Genomic DNA, 24,728 nt, shown 5'->3' on the forward strand with positions numbered 1-24,728 from the left:
CTACTGTCCTAGCACTAAAAAAGTAAATGCTACCTGGAAGAGTCTCTAAGCTTTTTCCTAGTGAAATGGATTGCATATTATAAAATTTGACATTGATCTTTAAATCACTTGAGCTGAACTTCCTCCTGGAGCACCCACCCTCACTTCCACCGTCGGACTTCTTTCAATTTGCCTCTCTGTCCTTAGCAGATGCTCTTTGGTTCAGAAGCCTGCTAACTTATTTGGGTAGAACTGCCAATGTGCAAACCAAACAAAAATAAGTGAAGTCATGGAAGACAAAAAGCAGTCAAATGGCAAGATATACGGGGAAAGCCCAGGACATGAATAAGGGTTGATTTTTAGTTTCTAAATCACTTAAACAGATTTGGCCTCGTTTGGGCTTTATAAATGGTTGTCTTTGTATACCGGGGCCCTTATCCAGAGAACTGTTGACAATCAAAACTCTCTTGCACAAGAGCTCTGCATGGAAGGAGTGGGGAAGTCTTTGTGATCAAGCTGGTGTTCTTCCGGAAAGCAACCAAATGCCCTTCTGTGGGTCCTGAAAGGCTAGGATGGTAGAGCTTCCTCACGGCTCTATTTTATTTCCTAGAGCCCCTGGTACTTCCTAGAATGCCAAGAAGCAGGACCAGGACTCCAAAGAGAAGGGAGGCATCTAGACTACAAAATTTAAAGAGGCATTCACTCTCAAGGTCAAGCAAGTGCACAGCATCTGGGAGTGAGTACCTCCTTAAATTTTGCACTCTAGGTGCCTCCCTTGCCTCACCCTAGTCCTGAATCTGCTAAGGAGTATTGCACTTCAACGAAAAATCAATAGATTTCCAGTCTTGTTCCCCAGTCAGACTCCATCCTAACTACACAGCTGTCTAGACCAGCATTTGGAGAAAATAGCTGGCAAATTTTATCTCTTAAGCTGATGCTTCCAGGTCTAAGAGGGAAGGAAAAGGACTAATTAGTGGAACGATGTGAAGGAATTTAAGATTCTAAAAATCCCATGCCACTCGGCAGTTCAAATGATGCCTAAAAGCAGAAGGAAGTGTCCATTCTGCATTCTCAAGGGGAAAAAAAAGGGGGGGGTGTAACATAACATAAACATAGTTCTTAGCAAGAACTAAACTTTCTTTTTACAAATAATTTTTAAATAATGCTTAATTGTGTGGCAAAAAAGAGAAGGCCAAACAGTGATGGAGGATTTTTCTTCCTGCTTTGGTGAAAGCCTTTAAAGTACATCTAATTTGCTTAAAGTAACATGCTGCCTAAGGGTTACATTATAAAGTAACTATTCTGTTTCACCAATTTGTTGATTTATTTATATAATTTCACTTTAGCATCTTAAGAGGTGACACATTATTTAAAAGATTTTTTTTAATGTTTATCTGAAACCTGGTGGCACTTAACTGTGAATAATCATTCTTTGTGAATAATCAATTCATTGATGATTACTTGTTGGAAATTGTCCAAATCTCCACGCAGATTTGCTTTATTTTAATTGGTCCAAATCTTCCCATGGACAGGTATTGTAAAGTTTTTCGTTTTCTTTTTAAGATATTTTTTCCTTATCAGCTTTATCCTGGTCTAGAAAGGGTTTTTTGTTGTTATTGTTGTTGTTTTTGTTTTTAATTCCAGTCAGCAGCAGTGCTGAAGGTTTCTGAATCTGGAGAAATACTTATGATGATGGGTTTCTTTTCATTCTTTTCTTAAAATTCATTTCCTATAACAATTTCCCCAAAAGCAGTTACTGCAGCAGAGTAGAAAGAAGCTGCATTTTTACATTTCAACAGATCTGACCAGTGTGAGGATTTAACCCTCAGCCCCAGCTCGGGCTCCTTTACGGGTAATAAATATTTCAACCACCCGCCAGTTAAACCAAAAGCGCGACAGCTCCTGCGCCCCAAATGCCGCAGTTCCTCTGTCCTCCACTTTAATGACCCACTCGGCTTCCACGGCCGCCCTCGTACCCCATCCCACCCCCACTCCCCGCGCCGCCTTTCCCAACACCAGTTTGTTTATAAAAATCTGGGAGGGAGGGGATGAGAGGCTGGGGGTGGGGGAGGACTTGCTCTTTGTTTACATTAAACAAATGACAGGCAAAGAGCTCAAGCAAAATCTTCCTTGACCTCGTTGCTTCTCCCCAATTTTAACAAAAAGGAAAAAAAATATTGTATCCAACGACAGAGTGAATGGGGCGGGAGGAGAAGAGAAGCAGCTTTTCGCTCTATTCAGCCGGGACGCGGGAGCACCGACGATTTCCGCTCCTATTGTGAGGCGGGGCCGGGGGTCGGTGGTGAATGGGGGGGTGGTCCGCCGAGCGGCCCGCGGGGCTGTCAGGCGGCTCAGCGTAATCAGGGCTAATGAAGGTGGCCGGGCGCTCCGCGGGACAATGCGCGGGGCCGCGGGGTTTTGTCGGTCTGAATGGCTAATAGGTTTGCCTGGGGGCTGCGAGGGGGGCGGTGTCGGGAGGAGGAGGCGGCGAGGGGAGAAGGAGTCATTGTCCGCGCACTGGCCCGGGCGCCGAGGCGCGTCCCGCTGCCGCGCGGCCGCCCCCATGCCCGGAGCAGCTGACGGGAAGGCCGCGGCGGGGAGGCCCCCTGGAGGCCTGCTGGGAAATGGCGGCCGGAGCGGTGGGCGCGTGGGTCTTCTAGGGGAGGCAGCCTGGAGCGAGGAAGTGGAGCCCGAACTTTGCTCCCCAGGAGAAGCCTAGAGTGGGCCCGCAGTACCCGGGAAGGTGGGTCCTTCCTCCAGGCTCCGGATCGCGACTCTGTGAGGTGACAACTCCACACACCCACCTTTTCCGTCCGGCGCCCTGGGAGCTCTCAGACGTGTAGGCCTCGAGCCACTCCTATTGTTAGACTGCCTGACATACAGATCGAAGAAAGAAACCTCTCAAAATCGGGGGGTGGGGTGGGTGGGGAAGAATTAAATAAAAACCAAGGTGAGGGGATAAACACCCACAGGTGCACTCTGGCAGCAGCTGAGGCGCTCGCCCGCCCTCGAGCCTCTGACAGCGCGGCGGCTCGTGAGCCTAGAGCGGGAGGAGGCGGCGAGCGCCGCAGGACTGTCGCGCGGGTCTGGGCCTGCGCAAGTTGCTGCCGCGTGCGTAGGGCCCGTGCGCAAGGGGCCTGCGCAGGCGAGCCGCGAGCGTCGGGTCTGGACACGCAGCCCAGAGCAGCTTGGCGTGGCCGGGGAGGAGAGTAGAATTTGCCACCGCCGTCTCTCGGCGGCTCCGAGCTAGTCTCCGAGCAGGGACGGGAGAGCAGGGGGGCTCCAGGCTCAGGAAGCGGGATTTGCGCACCCGGCAGATCCACAGGGTCAGCCGTCGGGGCGGGGACCCAGAGCAGGGCTCCCTGAGAACCAAATGTCCGCGACCGCACAATTAAACTTTGGCAAGCCGCCACCGGAGCCCCCTTCTTTTGCAAACTTGGCCGCTTTCGTTTCAGCTCTTAGAAATCTCCTCAGGCTAGATCCTGCCTCGCAGCCCTACTTGCTAGGATTTATAGTCCCAAACTTCTTTAGACGTACCCTACCGTGAGGGATCGAACTCCTTGTCTGGAGACAAAAGGGTGTAAGGGCGATCCCAGGGCAGAACAAGCTGTTTCACGCCTCAGTGCCTCTCTTCTAGCTGTTTCCGCTTGCCCAGTAGTTTCCTCTGCCCAGAACGTCGCCCCCTACCTCGATGGCTAACCTGTCAATCCATCAGTCCTGCCCCTCCTCGAAGGAGTCTTTCTTGAATCACTGGGCTCCCCACAGAGACTTTTCCACTTCCTTTTTAATGCTGCCGCCGTACCTTATCTAAACGTCTGTTTTAAAGTTCGTAATACATTTGTGCATTTATTTATCTGTATGTTTGACTCACCCATCCCCCCGCCACCAGAGTGTAAGCTCCTTAAGGGCAAGGACTGAATCTTACTCATCTGTATATTCCCAGCGCCTCGCCTAAGTAGTAGGTGCTCAATAAATACATACATACATACATATATATACACATATATATACATATATATATGTGTGTATGTGTGTGTATATATATATATATATATATATATATATATATATAATATTTGGTTTCTGTCCTTGGTTCCAGAAACGGTTTCAGAGCAATAAAGGTGAAACAGGTGTCTTTTTTTTTTTTGGCTGTGTTGGCTCTTCGTTGCTATGCGGGCTTTCTCTTGCTGCAGCGAGTGGTAGGCTACTCTTCCTTGCGGTGTGCTGGCTTCTCATTGCAGTGGCTTCTACTGTTGCAGAGCACCGGCTCTAGGTGCCCGGGCTTCAGTAGTTGTGGCACGCGGGCTTAGTTGCTCCGTGGCATGCGGGATCTTCCCCGACCAGAGCTGGGCCGTGTCCCCCGCATTGGCAGGCGCATTCTTAACCACTGCGCCACCAGGGAAGCCCTCAATAAATATTTTCAAATTGAATGAATTAATGGATCTTCCTTGAAGCCCTCTGTGTTCTGAATTAATGGAGGAGTTTTGGCAGCTCTGTGCTCATTTGAACAGCAAAGATGACTTATGTTGACGGGACCCAAAGTTCACTTGAATCCTCCTAGCTCAGGTTAATGGCTCGTACCTACTTCTCAGGTTCTCTGGGATGATTCTCCCTTTAGACATACAGTTTTTCAGAATCCTGTGGTTTGGGGTTCATAACATGAACATTATCTTCTCACAAACATATTTTCCCAAATAGAAAGGTACAAGTCATTCCCTTAGGTTTTGAAAACTCTAGCTGTTACACTCTCTGAACCCTGTAAAATATAATTCCTAATAGTTTTTGTCTATGATAAGATGATAGAAGTTTCCCCTTCCAAAATAACACCTCCCTTCTTCTTTCTCTCTCATTCCCTCCCCAATTTTAGTTTTGACCTACAAATTAAAAAGTAAATACACACAAAAAATCACAAATCAGACGAGGTGTCCAATTTTGAAAGTGTGTTGGCATTCCACCCCACGCTTAGGCTAACCTGGGGGATGAGGTAGGGGGCAGAGTTTTCATTAAAATCGTAAATCACAAAAGCCCTGTGAATAACTACTGGCTACCAAACTCATCTCAATTTTAAAATTTAATGGAAAGAAGCAAGTGAACCGTGTGTAATTTTGAATTCTGATAAAATATATATAAAGCTGCCAAGAGGAAAGTCATTTTAGTCTGGTACTGTCAATCTGCAACCTGAGAATGTTGGTTTCCTTTTTTTTTTTTTTCCCTGGATGAAGAGATTAATCTTGAATTTTCTAGCATGAAATCAAATATCTGAGTTCAGGTGGTGCATTTTTTTTTCTGTATTTAACATCTTTATTGGAGTATAATTGCTTTACAGTGTTGTGAGGTGGTGCATATTAAATTGATATATGAAAAGCGCGGTTGGTGGTAAACTAGTTTATTGTGCATCTCAAACATTTTCAGATATTTAAAATTCCTAATAAAGATTTGTCCATTTAAATCATATTTTATGTTTAAATTAAGCACCATTTAAAGCATATTCTAGGGGACTTCCCTGGAGGTCCAGTGGTTAAGACTTCGCCTTCCAATGCAGGGTGTGCGGGTTCGATCCCTGGTCAGGGAGCTAAGATCCCACATGCCTCATGGCCAAAAGACCAAAATGTAAAACAGAAGCAATATCATAACAAATTCAATAAAGACTTTAAAAATGGTCCACATCAAAAAATATATATAAAGCATATTCTATTGCATTGGATATATTCTTGATTTTCCATAAATTCATGATAAAGTATATATTTCAACAAAAGACCTATGTGTATATACTAGACATCTGATCTATAAAATTATTTTTGCAGGCAATTGTGACTGAGCTGGATTCATCAATTTAAAACAGACAAGCAAATAGGAAAAGGAAAACTAGACTGTAAGCAGGATGTAGCAATGAGCTGGTACCTGAGGAGGGTGGAATAAAACACACCTTGCTTAAAATACCAAATCGCTGTGAATGTGGGCAAGTCACTCAATTCTTTAAGCCTTGGTTTTTACTTTTGCAAAAAGTGGTTGACAATATCCGGAGATATTGTCTATAAATTCACTGAACACCTATTATATGTATGGTTCTGTGCTAGGTGTCTGGGATAATGTATTTAAAGCACCTAGCACAGAACCACACATATAATAGGTGTTGAGTGAATGGAACTTCCCCTTGCCCATTTTTCCTGGTTAAATGCCAGGGCAAAGAAATAGGCTGTACAACTCCCCTTAAATTTGTTTTTTAAATAGATGTCATCTACATATTTGGAATATTGTTGAATTTAAATGCTAAATGCTGTCCTTAGTATCAGAAGCGGCTCTGCTCACCACACTCAGCAGGGAGAACCTAGCATGTTGGTTTTCCAACAGTGGTAATGAATGGGCTTAGGCTAACACACCATCATTCTTTCCTAGGCTTTTTACTCTGCTTGGGGCTGCTTGTCATCTATGTGAAACTCTCCAAAAGATCCTGCCCCATCCTGCAAGTCAGGATAACCCCAAATGTAACATTTGATCCTGAAAAGATAACATAACCTCTTGGAGAAAAGGCAAGGTGCATTTCTTTGAGGAGGAAGCAGAGATCCCACTTTATTTACATTTGTATGGCTCTTAGAGCTAATAATAAAGTCCTTTCACCTGCATCATCTCACTTCCTCACAAGAATCCTGTATGGTAAGTCAGCAGATATGGTGATTCCCACCTTCCAGATAAGAAAACTGGGGCTCACATTACTTGCTCAAAGTCACAGGATGGGGGAAGAATCCAGATTTTGTAGGACTTGAAATTAACACAGTTTGGAGAGGAGGATACTCTTTAAGATAAAGGATACCAGATTGTGAGTAAAAAAATGGATATAAGAAAAGAAGTGGGCTTCCCCGGTGGCGCAGTGGTTGAGAATCCGCCTGCCAGTGCAGGGGACACGGGTTCAATCCCTGGTCCGGGATGATCCCACATGCCGCAGAGCAACTAAGCTCGTGTGCCACAACTACTGAGCCTGTGCTCTAGAGCCCGTGAGCCACAACTACTGAGCCCATGTGCCACAACTACTGAAGGCCACGCGCCTAGAGCCCATGCTCCAGAATGAGAGAAGCCACTGCAATGAGAAGCCCACGCACCGCAACGAAGAGTAGCCCCCGTTCGCCGCAACTAGAGAAAGTCTGCGCGCAGCAACAAAGACCCAACACAGCCAAAAATAAATAAATAAATTAAATAAATTAAAAAAAAAAAAAGAAAAAGAAAGTGACAACAATTACAAAATTTTAAAACCTGGCAAATACAACAAACATCACAAAATTCAAACACTAACAAAATCATTTTATTAATTAACTGTTGTATAAACCTCCAGAATAGTTTTTCCCTACTTTTTTTCCTCTGTTATGTTCTTTGATTACTTCTCTTTTTTTTTTTAATGATTTTTTAAAAATTTATTTAGTTAGTTATTTTTGGCTGCATTGGGTCTTTGTTGCTGTGTGCAGGCTTTCTCTAGTTGCAGTGAGCGGGGGCTACTCTTTGTTGCGGTGTGCAGGCTTCTCATTGCGGTGGCTTCTCTTGTTGCGGAGCACGGGCTCTAGGCGCACAGGCTTCAATAGTTGGGGGATGGAGGCTCAGAAGTTGTGGCTCGCGGGCTCTAGAGCACAGGCTCAGTAGTTGTGCACGGGCTTAGTTGCTCCGTGGCATGTGGGATCTTCCCAGACCACAGCTCGAACCCGTGTCTCCTGCATTAGCAGGCAGATTCTTAACCACTGCACCACCAGGGAAGTCCCTGTTTCCCTCTTTATATGACAACAATTTTATAGTACAATCTCAAATAGAAAGATAATTCAGTCTTTCCAGTAGTATGGGTTGATTTAAATGTTTTTTTATTATTTATGGTTTAGAAAGGTTTCTTTCAGCTTCATAGCTCATGATTGGTAATGCCATATACAATTTGGTATTAAATTTGGGAAGGCCTCTATAAATTTTCTGTCATATATGAGCAGTAAAGTTTCATGATATTTCAAGTTTCCTTAACAGTGACCCACCTTAAATAATCTTTGCATTGGTAACACTCATTAACCAGTTTGTGATCAAAGGCCTTAAACATTCATGTTGTGACACATAAAGCAGCACAGTGGGCAGTAGGAATATTCCTGCAAGACATTCTTGCACTGAAGCATCTAGCAATAACCTAGCAATACACAGAAGTGACAGCAAACCATAACAATTTATACTACTAAATCCAAACTACCCGCATCTCCAACGCAACTTCCCTTTAGCTACTGGATCACAAAGATGACTGTAATTACTCAGGTGCCACCCAGCACTTAGGGGAAATGTGACAAAGAGAAAATAAGAGTGGAAAGAGACTGTGGTCTATTGTAGTTACATCATCTTATTTTGCTAATTTTTTAAAAATGCATGATCATGGGAACAGATTGCTAGAATCCCTCCCAGGGTATTGAAAGGGGCATGTGCAGGTGAGGTATCTTGAAACCCAAGCATCATTTGCTTCAAGGTAATTCTGCCTCTGCACATGCCCAGTGAGAGTCTGACAAAAAGAGGTTTTCTGACTCCAAGTTCAGTACTCTTTTCTATTATCTGGGACAATATTGTATTTTCCAAGAAAGTTTTGACAAGGTTCTACTCAAAAGCTGTCTTTAAAAATGATCCATTGATGGAGGAAGGGAGAGCTTAAGATTGCAAATGGAAAGCTGACCTTGGGTAGAATTGAGGTAGACAGGTTACCCCTTAGAATCTGGTTACCTTTCCTTTTGGGGGTGTCTTCACCTTGCCTTTTTACAGGTGCTACATCCCAAACTGTCAAAAACTCTTCAGGGTTCTTCACTCTCCCTTTATCAAAATCTATTTTCAGTTGTCACCAAAAAATCAGATAAACCAATTCACATCAACACACAAATAGCTGCTAAAAGCTTAATGAATTACTTACAGATGGGGGCCTGGGAGGGTACTTACTAACTGCTAGGAGATAATCCTTTAATTTAATAACCCCAAATCACTAATGGTAGCAATTCAGACATCACTCATAGGCCAGTAGAAAATTAGTTTTGGTTGGAAGAGAGCCAGGAACCCTTCAAGTCATTCCATGGAAGCAGATGACTGATTTTGGGGTCAGATACTGCCAATTATCAAAAATAAAATGAAAATAAACTTGGTGGTTCCCCAGCTTTCCCCTCAAGTTGCACTTCCTTCCTTATCATTCCCTTCACCACCAAACTTCATGAGAGAGTAGCCTACATTCTTTGCCTCCATTTTTAAAATTATACCTCAATCTCCTGCAGTCTGGCTTTTACTTGCACCATTCCATCAAAACTGTTCCCTCAAAGGTCACTCTACTTTGTCCTCAAACAACTCAGCCTGTTGATTTTCAACACTGTTGAGCATCCCTTCCTTCTAAACAGGGCCAGGATTAGATTGAGGAAAGCAACATGCCTAAAGTACAAAATTTAAGAAGGCACTCTCTCAGAGTTTTACAAGTTCGGGATTGGCATCTGAGAGCTAGTACCTCCTTAAATTTTGCACCAGAGATGCCTCACTTCCCTCATACTAGTCTCAGTCCTGCTTCTGAAACATTAACTGAGCTTCTCACCATACTCAAAGCACACCCTGTAATTTTTCTGCCTTCATGCCTTTGCTCATGCTAGAGAGGTAAATGAACCTCCATGCTTTGTACCTGCCCTGCACACTTCCTACCTCCCTCTGGTAGCAGCACTCTTAGAGCACTGCTCCCCAATTCAATGTGTTTCTAGTGGGGCTGCCAAACACAAGACCTCCCTCCCCAACTCACAGTGGGGTATAATCGCCAAGTTGGACCAGTTCTTTCCCAAATTTTCTGAATTGGAAGCAAAGGGCAACTGTCTCTTTACTCTTGGATTGAGAGCAGTAAGGATATGGTGCCAAAGTTATTGGCAACCATACCACCTGTTACAAGAAGGAGCCTCGAGGAGAAGAAGCACTATGGAGGGAGGAGAGACAGAAAAGGCTAACTTAATAATGTCTTTGTATGCTGTTGACACTGATGCTAGCTCCAGCCTTGTCTTTTCTAGTTTTGTTTACAGAAGCTAATATGTTACCTTCCTACTTTTTCTTTCTTTAAGTTCCTGTCACTTTCTTTTTTTCTTTTTATTGGGGTATAGTTGCTTTACAATGGTGTGTTAGTTTCTGCTGTACAACAAAGTGAATCAGCTATATGTATACATATATCCCCTCCCTCTTGGACCTCCCTCCCAACCCCCTCCATCCCACCCATCTAGGTCACCACAGAGCACTGAGCTGAGCTCCCTGCACTATACAGCAGGTTCCCACTAGCTATCTGTTTTACACATGGTGGTGTATATATGTCAATCACAATCTCCCAATTCATCCCCCCTTCCCCCCGCCCTGTTTCCACACGTCCGTTCTCTACACCTGTGTCTTTATTCCTGCCTTGCAAATAGGTTCATCCGTACCATTTTTCTAGGTTCCACATATATGCATTAATATATGATATTTGTTTTTCTCTTTCTGACTAACTTCACTCTGTATGAGAGACTCTAGGTCCATCCACATCTCTACACATGACGCAATTTCGTTCTTTTTGTTCTTCCTTTTCTCTCACCCCATCTCCACAGGTACATAGACTCAAAATTTCATGGCTCAGCTCAAAGGCCATTTTCTTCCCAGAGCCTTCCTTGATCCATAGGATTTGACTAATCTCTTCCTTTTCTGAACTGCTGTGGCATTTCATATGTCTCTCATGGTTATTTAGCTTTATGTCTTATATCTCCTACTATACTATATGTTCTTCAAAGGCAAGATCCATAATCTTTGAATCCTGAGAACTGAGTACAGGATCTTTTGACACAGCAGAAAATCAGTAGATTTTTGTTGAAGGGATGAATTAAACAGATGAATGAACATAACTAAGGGATATATGGAATCTCTATGTTTCATTTCAGGAAATTTCAGTCTGAATAATAAGTTCTAAAAATAATAAAAAGTACTTTTTTCCAAAAGAAAAATAAAAGAAAAAATGGCTCACTGATTTCTAGGGAAAAATGGTGAATGTTAAAGGGTGCCAGTGTTTTTTAAAAGATGGGTGAGACCTAAATTTATATTTATTCATATATGAATAAATAAACTCTTGGATGATACACAAGAAACTGTAAAGTGATTTCAAATTTGGGGGAGCAACTGAGGCTCACAGATAAGAGGGAGACTTTTTACTGTATACTTTAATTTTTCAACCAGGTGATTCATTGTTTATTCAAGGATAATTCAAACTAAATGAATAAAATAAACTCTAAATAAAGTGGTTTTGTTATAGCGATCATTCACCTACAACATGAAAGGAAGAACCTTCTTTCCTAATGTAATATGCATGAAGTGCTAGCACCATGCTCTGATTGAAAAAGTGCAACAGATCAAATAATTTATATAGAAATGAAGATGATGTGCTCTGGACAATTCTGTTAGAGGTCTCAATAAATGGAGTAAACAGCCCTGGTGATGATAATGACACCAATGTTGAAGCTAAACACAAAATGTTCACATAAAATTGTTTCACACAAAAAATAAAAGATAACGGAGAACACAAAATTCTCCATCTACCAATTAGTGTTTTTCTTCCCAGTAAAAAAAAGTTCTTAAAACCTATTAAAATTTACACTTTCAGATAGGTGAATTTGGTTGTATGTAAATTATACATCAATAAAGCTGATTTTAAAAACGTAAAACATAAAATGTTAGATTGAAAGGGATCTTAGAGGTTTTGTCTAGTCATCCCCAATCTTTATCCAAGGACTCCTTCTATTTTGCTTTTAATCATGGATCCCCATATCTTGAAAGATTTTGTGACCTAAATGAAATCGTATAAACCACTGTGATGGATAATGCTAATAAGCAATAAAGTTAAGTAGGTTTATGGACAAAAAAAAGGTCTTAATCATATTCTGCTAGTTTAAAAGTCAGATCTTTTGACACACAATATACCTAGATACTAATTTAAAATTAGCTAAATAACATTCCTATTAGCTAAAGGAAGCGGTGTGGTATTTGATTTATCATATCTTAACTACTAAACTTATAATATCTTAACTTGTATAAATCAGAAATCCCATTCCTCTAGTGAGGAAGTACTTTCCCTGTTAACACCCAGTGGTATCACTAACACTATTATAGACATGCAAACTGGTCAGAAATTCATTCACTCATTCAGTCATCCTATAATCATCCATCCAATCATTCAACATGGATTGGGCATATAGTGTGGTGCAAGGCACTTTAAGGTTTCTACCCACACTAAAAATCTCTCCATCTTTTAACAGTTTAACTAATTATCAGTAAATGACCAATAGGTAGAGATCAGAAAGGAGCACTTAGCCACATTAAATGACTTCAAATTTCTACATCTTAATGAATTACATTCATGGACCCAGAAGGAACTTGCTGAGGTGGTCTCTGAATCAAGAAATCTTAGAGAATCAGTGGACAATGGGAGAGGTGCCAGAATCCTAGAATGGGAAGATAATCTCCTTATCTCAGAAAGAGGAAAAAGGGTAGATTTTAGAAACCATAGATTGAGCCGTAGTTCTCTAACTGCAGGGAGGACCATAGTGCCTGCCACAAGTCACCATCCTAAGTCAACATTTTTATTCTGCACTTGAATGAAGGTTAAAAAAAAAAGTCATGTTTTTGAAATGAACAGAATTATAACCAAAAACAATAATTAATATGATGGATGATAAAAACAAAATTCAAGATGATCTTACTGGATCATTGGGGGAAAAGCTATCAAGATAAACTTTAATAGGTCTATCCCAAATTTCCAGGCTTTAACAACCTATAACTACAAAATAAGGTCACAGCTCATACTCCCACTAAATCTGGAAGTTACAATGGACCCTGCTGACTCAATTGAAGGAAACTACTGGCAAGTTCTCCAGATTGTGTTACAGGTGTGCTGTTGTTTTTCTGCTATGACCACCTCCTACTACCACGTGAAACTGCCGCTCCACCGGCACAGCTGTTCCCAGTTATGATCCCCCCACTGTAACTTCCTCTCTGGCTTCAAGGAAGAGGGTATTGTTCTCCCTTTTGCATCTCCATCTATGTAGGATAGACACGCCACTAAAATCCCTGAAGCACAGCTAATGTGAAGCCACAACTTCTGAATAAAATTGTACTTAAGGGCTAGAGAATAACAGAAAGGAAGTATGAAGAAGGAAATACCGTTGCTATTAGAAGTGACTATTATCAGAGCCCATGGACTGGGCCATTGCTTAGGGTTTTTGTAGGGCTCCTGGCCTGGCTCTACCTGCTGGGACCATCCATTCACTGGGAGTTCGTTGACATCTCTACCCCTAAGAATTCAAGCTACACTCTCCCCAAAAAGCCCAGAGAGAGGAACAAGTTTACCCTACCCCACCTCTCAGTCTAATCAGCACAGTTAAAGGTAGCTGATGAGTTTAGTCCTCCATAGCATTCAACTATGCCACCTAGTGAGATGTGGTTTGGGAGGTGTCAGGGTCAGTCAGTACAGTAAATAAAAGAGTAAGCTCCAATATTGGGATCCATGGGTCCCAGGCTAGATAAAACAGTAGCAAAAGGTCTCTAGGAGACACTGAGAGCCAAAGGAGAAAAAAAATCCATAGTTCAGAGGGGAACATAGAGGCACAATGAAAGCACCAGAAGAGGTTCATTAGCTCTTTCTCAGGACAGTTTATGTCTAGGGATTGGTCTTCCAAGTCCAAAGTCAGAGAAAGAAACTGAGTATAGGAGAACATCATATCCAAAAGGCTACCCACCCAGGCAGAGCAGTGCAAGACCTCAGGACAAAGCCAATAGAAGGAATCAGGACTCCCTAGCGAAGTGGTTGATTCCAGGGCTGGGGCAGGATGAACCTGGGTAATCTTGTGGTACCCGAAAACAAGGAAGTTTTCAAAAAAGGATGGGGCAAGTCAAAGGATGCAGGAGCCAACCCAAAGGCACCCTACAATGGCCAAATGTGGAACAATTTGAGCAACTAAATAAAATAATGATAGTATTAGATTATAAACCATAAAATAAATATCCATGAGTCCATACCAATATAAATAACTGAGTAAATAAATAAATGGAGAAGAGAGGGCAGCTCTTCCTTATAGAAGAATTCTAATTAACAAATGTAGAGATAATAAGAGATACAAAGTCCTTATTAGGCAAATACTGCAGTATTTATTATTATTATTATTATTTTATTATTTTTTGGCTGCGTTGGGTCTTCGTTGCTGCGCGCGGGCTTTCTCTAGTTGTGGTGAGGGGGGCTACTCTTCGTTGTGGTGCGCGGGCTTCTCATTGTGGTGGCTTCTCTTGTTGTGGAGCATGGGGTCTAGGTGCGCGAGCTTCAGTAGTTGCAGCACGTGGGCTTCAGTAGTTGTGGCTCGCAGGCTCTAGTGCGCAGGCTCAGTAGTTGTGGCGCACAGGCTTAGTTGCTCCAGGGCATGTGGGATCCTCCCGGACCAGGGATCGAACCGTGTCCCCTGCATTGGCAGGAGGATTCTTAACCACTGCACCACCAGGGAAGTCCCCAGTATTTATTATTTATACTGCATATTTATTGCAGACAAGATCCACCTATGGAGGCAAATATCAGTGGGCAAAACTTTGAGGAGAAACAGGGTATTAGCCTACTCTCAAAATAACCAAGATAGTTATCAATTACAAAAGGGAAAATGGGAACTTTTCAGTGAAGAAACCCAACATGACCAACTTAACCAAGTGATCAAAGTTAACGTCACCAATAATGAGACAAATCAACATCATGCACCTCTGTCATGATGCCCTGAGAAGGACATAAGATGACTTGTATATTATCCTTGCCAAAAATGCATAACCCCATCATGAGAAAACACTAGACAAACCCGAATTGAGAGATACTCTACAAACTAAACAGTATTCTTCAAAAGTGCGAAGGTTGGGCTTCCCTGGTGACGGAGTGGTTAAGAATCTGCCTGCCAATGCAGGAGACACAGGTTCGAGCCCTGGTCCGGGAAGATACCACATGTCGCGGAGCAACTAAGCCCGTGCACCAAAACCAGTGAACCTGCGCTCTAGGGCCCGTGAGCCACAACTACTGAGCCCACGTGCCACAACTACTGAAGCCCGTGCGCCTAGAGCCCATGCTCCACAACAAGAGAAACCACCACAATGAGAAGCCCATGCGCCACAGCTAGAGAAAGCCCTTGCGCAGCAACGAAGACCCAACACAGCCAAAAATAAATTAAAAAAAAAAAAAGTGCCAAGGTTATGAAAGACTAAAGAATGCCACAGATTGTCAGAGACCAAATGCAATGTGGGATCCTAGACTGGATACTGAAACAGAAAATTAGGGCATTGGGGGAAAACTGGTAAACTTTCAATAAGGTCCATAAGTTAGATAACAGAAATTTCCTGGTTCTTCCATCATATGATGGAAATAGTTAACATCATATTTAACTGTTAATTAATAGTTATGTAAATAATTAACATTAGGGGAAGCTCAGTGAAGCATATATGCTACGTCTTTGTACTATTTTTTCAAATTTTCTATGTCTAAAATTACTACAAAATAAAAAGTAAAAAAATATCATCACCTTTTCTGGAGTCAGTACATTCTTCATGATAGAGAGGCTCCAGCACATTTGTGCTTCCAGGTAAGGGTGTCAAATAGACATGTGCTTATTTATTTGTTAAATCAAACTGCAAAAGCCAAGAAAAGTGATTTTGCATAATTTTAACTTACCTAAATGAATTTCCTCTCTCCCTCCTCCTCCCCTGATGAAAAAAAAGAAAAAGAAGAAGTCAAAACAAACAAACGAAAAACCCCAAACTGAAAGAGACATCAAAGAACATCCTGTGTTAGGATTACCAAATTATCTTAGCTGACTCACCATGAATCACCACGGGCTTACTGTTTTTAATTTGCATCTACTCATTAACGTGACATTCCCTAATCAACGTTTTAAAAAATCCGTTTCTTACTCTTGAATCTCTGCCACAAAACATAACATATTGTTGCCTTTGAATCTCTGAAATACTTCTAAAACTTGCATGACTGCTATCGTCTTCTGCAAAGATTCTTTTGTTCTCTTCCTTCTACAAAAGGTGTTTAGCAGTTATCCTAAGGAAATCAAAGACCCATGACTATTTTATATGGAGAGTAAAATAGAGCAATAAAGACTATTCTTGATTTTTTTTTCCCCTCATTATGTAGAGTCAGACTTTGAGGGAAGTTCTGGGGACCCTCCCCATCTCCAAGCAAGTTCCAAAGGCTTCCCAAGGGAGCTCACTTCTACACATAGTATGACTAGAGAGAAGGGGTGAATATGTGCAGAGTGAAAGCAATGGCAGACCTTTTGAAGGTGGAATTAGAGAAGAAAACAAGTATCCCTATGGAGTCTAAATTCCTCACACTTTCCTTTATATTGTTGGAGAATTTCCTTGCTCTGTATATTTTTGGTATAGAAATTTCTGAATTTTGAAGACAAATATATTTCATCTCTGGTTATGTGCATCATACTTTGGGTAGATAACCAACCAGATTTCTCCTTTTGATCCAACACCTTATTCTTTTAAGAAATAAATCCAAAGAAGTAAAAAGTAGTAAGGCTTTACTTAGGTAAACTAGGTAAAGTAACTTAGGTAGTTTCCTTCGCAGCTAACCAAAGGGCCAAGAGGAAATATTACACTTTAAAGTATCTCAGATTCAAAAGACTGTCTGATGGAACTGACTCCTCCTCTTTTCAGGACCTCTGGGCAATTATACAGGCTTTGGGTTACAAATCTGTTTATCTACCTACTGTCACTACCACTCCAGTGAACAGACACAGTTCTTTCTCAACTAGTGAAGTAATCAACAATGACTAGACTCAATAACTATAAAATCACGATAAAGAGCTATCCATATAAGCCATAGAACACTTTCCAGTTGTGATAACTTGTGTGATTTCCTATCCATACATCCCTCCTTCACACCTGCGACTCCTGATACCTGTGGGACTTCACACCTGAAAGTTTTATCGGGACTCATGGCCCTATTGCCTCCACTCCCTTCAGCTCCAAGACTTTTACTCTCTCCACCATAGGCTCTAAAGAGCTCTAGTTCAGCACTAATGGAATAGACATCAAGCCAGCCTGTTTTCCATCTCATAGCTCAGATTTGGTACCTGGAGTTTGATTGTGCTTCTAAAATTAAGCCCTTGCCTTTCCCTTTCTAGTATCTTAAATGCTTATCTCGATAATTTGCCCAATCTCCCAGTTTCTATACTTTACCTTGATCTTTACCTCCCCATGGCAGCCTTTATTCTCATTCCCCATCCCCACCCACATTATTTGAATACTGTCCCTTGAACCCCAGTCCTGGAGATGGAGCGCTGTTACTGGTCACCAATTCTCTCTGATGCTAAGTACCTATAAGCCATTCTTTGCCTACCTGGACTTCTTCACACTGCCCACAGCAAAGTATCCTCTTAGCTCCAGACTTGCCCTGTGAGTGTGTCATCCCAACTGTACACCACAGTCCCAGCCCTAGCCCCATAGCCTTCTCTTTCTCCAATTATTTCATGTCTTAAGGAGAACAACATATTCCATATGTATCTTACTTCTGTATTTCTCAAAACTACGTTCAAAGTAAGTGCTCTAGTCATTGCTCTCCTACGAATCAAGAGCATTTAGCAAATAACGAAACTCTATGACATCAAAATTTGGATAATAGTGCTCCCATTAAGGAATAATTCAAATAATTAAATCTAAAACGTTCAAAACTCAATCTCACACACATAACCTTCTCCAGTTTTCTTCTGACCAGATGCTATAGAATTATACCCAGTTGACAAATGTCTTCTAGAATAGTGCTACTCAAGGGTGGCCCCTGAAGCTTGCTAGAAGTACAGAATCTCAGTCCCCCAACTCAAAGCTACTGAATTGGAAGCTACTTTAATAAAATCTCCAAGTGGATTTGGTGGAGCTGCTAATCAGTGTCTTTCCTCCCCATCACACCACGGAGGCGCAGGCCTATAAGCCAGGCTGAGCTGATCGCAGGACTACAGCCCCCTGGAAACAGTGATTTGTCCAGGCGGCCAGTCTGGCAAGTAATCAACCCAGAGCAATCAATATTCATGAAATTTTCCAAATTGGAGGCCAAGGGACAGTTTTCTCTCTCCCTTTGGAGCCCAAGCTGTAGAGCAATGACACCTGCATTGCCAGGGGCCATCTTTCTGCCTTGGGGGGAATGCCACATACAATGGAAAAGCAAGAAACTAAGCAGAAAGGAGCAGAAAAGAGAGACAGTTAAGGAAACAGAATCAAGAAAGCATTGTTTGAGACCCCAGATCCAGGTATACCCACAGGCAGATGTTCCTCAGATATTCCTCAGTTATGTAAACAGATTAAAAACCTCTTTTTCACTTAAACTAGTTTGAATTAGGCTTCTTTCACTTGCACCCAGGCTTCTTGACTAAGGCACAGCTCATATATTTGAAGATTGCTATAATATTTCCCGTTATTTTTTATTAGTCTAATCAGCTTATTTTTCTTAATCTTTTTTTCTCCATGGATTTTCTAAGTTGACAACCATTTGGGGGTTTTTGAGGGCTACCATCAGATCTCCAGACTCCTAGCTGTTTTCCTGATAGCTTATTTATTCTACCGTCCCTTGGGAACCCCCCTGAACCTCCTAAGAACCCTTTAGAGAGAAACTCTTTCTTATCAAAACTGACATTTGTGGTTTTTTTCCTCCCTGCTTGGCGATGTCTCTGAATATTTTTCAACTCATATATGAATACTAAGTCAAGAGGACAATAGATTGGCCTATTTACGAGCAGATTCTGAGAACACTTAATGGAAGCTCCATGCATTAATTCTACAAGAAGAGCCACTGGATGCATTGTAATAATGACGATAGATCTAAATGGTTACAGTGCTTTGCTTTTGAAAACACTGAGTGCATCGTGGCCATTTTAAAAGATTGCTTCAGCTCAGATCATTTGGTAAAGCTAAAGCAAAGGAGGAGAAATATTTGCCTTAGAGAACCAATTCTAACTAGTTACAGGGCAAATGTGAACCATCACATTTATCCACTTATCCTTGGAATCTAGAGACAATAAATGTGTATATAGGGAAACAGAAGGAGATAATCTAAAATCATTTTTTTAAAAGTCTTGAAGGGATGTGGCCGTTATAACATGGTGAAGCTCTTTTTTTACTTGGTTTAAAAATAACCACTTCTCTATAACACTGGAGTTAGGCTAATGTTAGAGAAAAGACCCCTTCAGAAACACTTCTAAACCATACCTGTATGGTAAGGTAACTAGAAGGCCTACAGTTCTACTGCGTTCGACATAAAGGATTTATGTAAACTGGTTAGCATCACTCTATTTCACCGTCATAGAAGCTCCTTTAACCATATCTCACAATTGTGTCTTACTTGTTATAAAAAAAGAAAAGAAAAGAAAAGAAAAGAAAACAGTGCTGGTCCAGGTCAGGCCAATAATCCATCTACCCCAGTAGTTTTCTTTTTCTTTTTTTCTAACTATATAACCTATTTAGGTAGGGAAAAAGGCCAGGAAGTCCTACTCTACAGTTCCCACTTTCTAGGGAAAAAAGAACTTGATAATAACAAAATTTCAACCACACATAAATTTACAAGAAAAAATAACAGCAATTCTATATTTTCATTCATACTCCAATAGGAGCAATTTAAAACCACAACCAACTCAAGACAACACTAATGGTATACTGTGATAAGAAAACTTCCTTCCAAAAAACTGGAAGAATTCCAAATATGTGTGCATATATAAAGTAGGAGCTTTCAAGGACCTTGTTCGGGGTTCTTTCTAAGCTATAATACCTTTTTTCATGTGCTGTCCAATACAGTGGCTATTGAGTACTTAAAATATAATATAAATTTTGAGATGTGCTGTAAGTTTAAAATACACATTGGATTTTGAAGACTTAAGTACTAAAGAAAGAATTAAAATATATCATTAATAATTATTTATATTAAATACACATTGAAATGATATTTTGGATATATTGTGTTAAATGAAAGATATCATTAAAATTAATTTTACCTGTTTCTCATTACTTTTTAGAATGTGGCTCCTACAAAAATTTTAATTACATACATGGTTCACATCATATTTCTATTGAACAGCACTGTTCTATACTATATTCAGTGATTAGGAGCATAGTCTGGAGTCAGTCTGAAACCCAGTCTGTGTCATTAGGCAAATTACTAATTGCAGGGGGGGCGGTCTCAATCTCATCATCTGTAAAATGGAGTTAATAATAGCACCAGCCTTATGTAATTGTAAAGATTAAAAGGGTGTTTATATGTAAAGTACATAGAACAGTGCCTAGAGCATACTAAGTCTGTATATATATATATATAGACTACATATATATATCCTGGATAATATACTACTTTTTGGTTTTGGACTCCAAATTTTATTATTTCACTTAATTTTAGTGTCTCACTTAGTGGGTATATCAGTCTGTTCAGGCTGCCATAACAAAATACCACAGATTGGGTGCCTTAAACAACAGAACTTTATTTTCTCACAGTTCTGGAGGCTGGAAGTCCAAGATCAAGGTTCCAGCAGGGTTGGTGCCTGGTGAGGTCTCTCTCCTCAGCTTGCAGACAGTGCTTTCTTGATGTGTCCTCACATGGTAGTCTGGTGTCTCTCCCTCTTCTTATAAGAACACCAGTGCTATCCGATTAGGGCCATATCCTTATGACCTCATTTAACCTTAATTATCCCCTTAAAGGCCCTATCTTCAAATGCAGTCACATTGGGGGTTAGGGTTTTAACATATGAATTTGGGGGTGGGGAAACAATTCATTTATAATAGTGGGTTATGTGTAAATAGTTTCTTAGACACATGTAAAACTGAAAGCCAGTGGACTCATAATTTTGGATCCATTCACAGTCCAACAAGAAGAGCAGGTGGCTACTGATCACTGAAAAATTCTCATTTTAAGCAACAGGTCCATCCATGGCATTAAAGGTAGTTAGCAGAAGGGCATGATGATTTCCCCCCAACATCAACCTCAAAATACTTCTGCGTGTTTTTAAACCAGCCCAATTTTTATAACTTGGTATGAACTGAATAGCACTGAATTTAATACAACTCTTAATTCATATCACCTCTTGGGAGTATTGAATTTAAAAACTGCCTGTTAAAAAAAGTTGTTTCTTCTTCTTTTAAAATTGCTTTGTCAATACTAAAGTGTGCCCCCAAATTTTTGAATTTTGGAATTTGATAGAAAGACTCTGTTTTCATCTTTTTAAAAAATATATATAAACTTATTTATTTTATTTATTTATTTTTGGCTGCGTTGGGTCTTCATTGCTGCACACGGGCTTTCTCTAGTTGCCGCGAGCAGCGGCTACTCTTCATTGCAGTGTGCAGGCTTCTCTTTGCAGTGGCTTCTCTTGTTGCAGAGCACAGGCTCTAGGCGCACGGGCTTAGTAGCTCCGTGGCATGTGGGATCTCCCTGGACCAGGGGCTCGAACCTGTGTCCCCTGCATTGGTAGGCAGAGTCTTAACCACTGCGCCACCAGGGAAGTCCCCTGTTTTTATCTTAAGCTGTGCCTCTTGTTTGATTATATTTTCTCTCAGACTGTTTTTCTGCACCCAAGATCTGGGTTGTCAATCTATCTTCACTAAGCAATTCTTTTATTCTCTTGATTATCTCACAGCAGCATTTACAGTCTTTTCTAGTCCTTTATTTGAGATTCATCATTCAAAATTCAAACAGGAGTTTGTTCACTGGTAGGATAATGTTTTCTATTTTATTTCTGATTTTGAGTATGAGGATTTGTTCTTACCTTTCATCTCTATATATTTATGATTGTATTTCTCTTTCTACTTTTGTTTGTTTGGTTTTTTTGGCTGAGGCATTGGGTCAAAACCTTCAAGAAATAATCCAGATGGACTCCTAAATCCTTTCCCTATGTTGGAAATCATAGCTTGGAACTCATTAGTCATATGCATCATTCCCAAATTTCAACTCTTATATTTCACCCATCTGTCCACATCCTCATTCGAGCTTCTTGCAGTTTATCCACATCAGCACATTGTTCAACTATCTAATGAGACTAAATGCAATGAATGAAAGTCAAGCTTTCTCACGTACCTCCTTTTCTAGATTATTTTGAAATGTTAAATGAATTCAAGCACAAATTCCATTTCTCTATCCAAAGAAACAACAGTAAATTTAGTAGGATAAATATTTGCTAAATACCAACTATAGGGCAAAGCATTAAATAGGGATAAAAGTTAAACATAATATGATCTCTACTTTCCCTTCCAGTCTAGAAGGAGGCAGCCATGGAAACAATTAACCTTGAAATAGTACCAAATAGATTCAAGTGTTGGACTGAATATTTGTGTCTCCCAAAATTCATATGTTGAATCACCCCTATGTGATTGTATTTGGGGTCTTTGGGAGGCAATTAGGTCATCAGGGTGGAGCCCTCATGAATGGGATTAGTGACCTTATAAGAATGGACACGAGAGAGTTGATCTCTCTCTAGGCCAAGTGAGGGTATAGTGAGAAGGTGGCTGTATGTAAGCCAGGAAGCAAGCTCTCATCAGACAGTGGATCTTCCAGTGCCTTGATCTTGGACTTCCCAGTCTTCAGAATTGTGAGAAATAAATGTTTGTTGCTTAAACCACTCAGTCTACAGTATTTTTGTCATATCAGCCTGAACCAAGACACTGAAGTCTGAAAGGAAGAGAAATGGCGTCCAACCAGCTTGACTGAGTAAGCCTCCACAGAATATGAGACATTTGAGCTGAGGCTGGAAGAAGAGCCATCTTTTGATTAATACCATCACCTGAGGACAAAGTCCATATGCAAAATTGAGAAGAACCAAAAGAGTCTGGGAGAAATGGAGAACCCTGTCCATACCATTCCTAGAAATTACCCTCCCTATGGACTCCCTTTCGAGTGAGATTACAAGATTATGAATTTTCTTATCATTTAAGCCAGTTTGAGCTGGGTTTTCTATTACTTGCACTCTAATTGATATAACCCCTCTAAAGCTCTTGACCTATATTTGTTACTGTCAGCTAGGCATCTCTAAATGGATGTCCCAATAACAACTTGTGTTAGCATGGGTTGTCTGAGAAGCAGGTGTCAAAATGGGACTAGACATGGAAGAGATGAATTGGGGGCAATACTGGCAAGGGAAAAATGGGGAGGATGTCCATGAGGCTGTGAAAGCTGGCAGACTTGTCTGCCCCTTTGTGAGGGTAGAAGGAAGGAAAGAAGGAAGGGGGGTTGAGTGGAAGAGCCTTACTCTGCTATGCAGTTCTGAGACAGGCTGGGACCTGGGACCCTTTGCTGCAATGCTTGCACCTGGACACACCTCTCCTCCAGCAACAAAATACAAAGAAACTATATGGGACTAAAAATAACTGTGTGCATGCTGCAGTTGGGGCAAATTCTGGACTCAAAAGATACAAAGAGACCAAAAAACCCAACTGCCACTTTTGAAGAGCCTGGAGCAAAAACGGGGTATCAGGAGCAAAAGCAGGGTACTGAGCATGCCCCCTGCACACAACATCACCTAAGGGATGCGCAAACCACCTAAGCCACCCCTCTGGCCCAACCCCTGGACACGCTCCTACCCTCACCCTATATGAGGAACCAGCTCGCACCCACCCCCCACAGGGTGAGCAAGCAAGCAAGGGAACCCGTTGTTTGCTCTTGGTCCCCCCTGCCACAGCAGGGGCCCCAATAAAGCCTTGCCTGAATTTCTGGTCTGGCCTCTAGTCAATTTCTATTGCTTGGGAAAGCCCAAGAACTCTGGTCGGTAACAGTTCTAAGAAATTTCAGCAAGGCTGATGGAGAGCCCTCAGCCAATATTGCTGATTAAAGAAAGAAATTCTAAATCTACCTGGAGGACCTGTTCAGTATTCCTGCCATACCCAGTCACTGGCTGGGAGCTGCCCATTGGAGGCTTGGCCTGGCCTGATTGGTATAACTGGTGTCAGTACACAGCAGCACCTGGGGCCCTTAATCAAACACGCTACCCCTAGTCAGCCGCTTCTGCAAGGTGCATTTTCCTCACCTCTGCACACTTCAACCTCAATACATCCAAACTGAATTCATCTTACCCAGCTGCCAAACCTCCCTTTCCACCTGTGTTCCCTACCTTCCTAGTCATCCAAAGCAGAAGTTATATAATCATCCTTGATTTCTTCCTCTTCTTCATCCTCACACCCCAAAATACCTCCTATTTTAATGGCTTGACCTCCAAACCATCTTTGACCCACCTCTGATATTGCCTGTGTAATCCAGGCTTTCATCTCTTGCCTGTGCCATTGAAGTAGCCTAAGCAGAACTCATTTCTGACTCCTTATCTAGCATTCTTTTCACTACATCAAACCACTTTCAACAAGCTTGGAAAGACCATCTAACTCATTTCTTTTTAGCCTTTGATCCACTCTAACATACCTGAGAGATTTTGATATGCCACTCTCCACCCCAAATGAGAATTACTGATAATTTTTAAAAGCCATTGTAGAGGGTTAACGGAATCATCCTCTGTTCAGGACACACCACTGTTATTGGTCTGTGTAAGGTCATCTCTAGTTTTATTTATTTAGACCTTTTATTCCCATTCCTTACTTCCATTCCCCTCTCTGCCAATAGGTAATCATTTTAATGTGTTGATATGTTATAATCACAGGTGGGTGGGAAGTTTTTTTAGTTGAAGATTTTATCAGTTATTATTAATAAAGCATTAAAAACAATTTTTCTC

Source organism: Eubalaena glacialis, chromosome 2 (genome assembly GCF_028564815.1).
Source record: "Eubalaena glacialis isolate mEubGla1 chromosome 2, mEubGla1.1.hap2.+ XY, whole genome shotgun sequence".
Lineage (NCBI taxonomy): Eukaryota > Metazoa > Chordata > Mammalia > Artiodactyla > Balaenidae > Eubalaena > Eubalaena glacialis.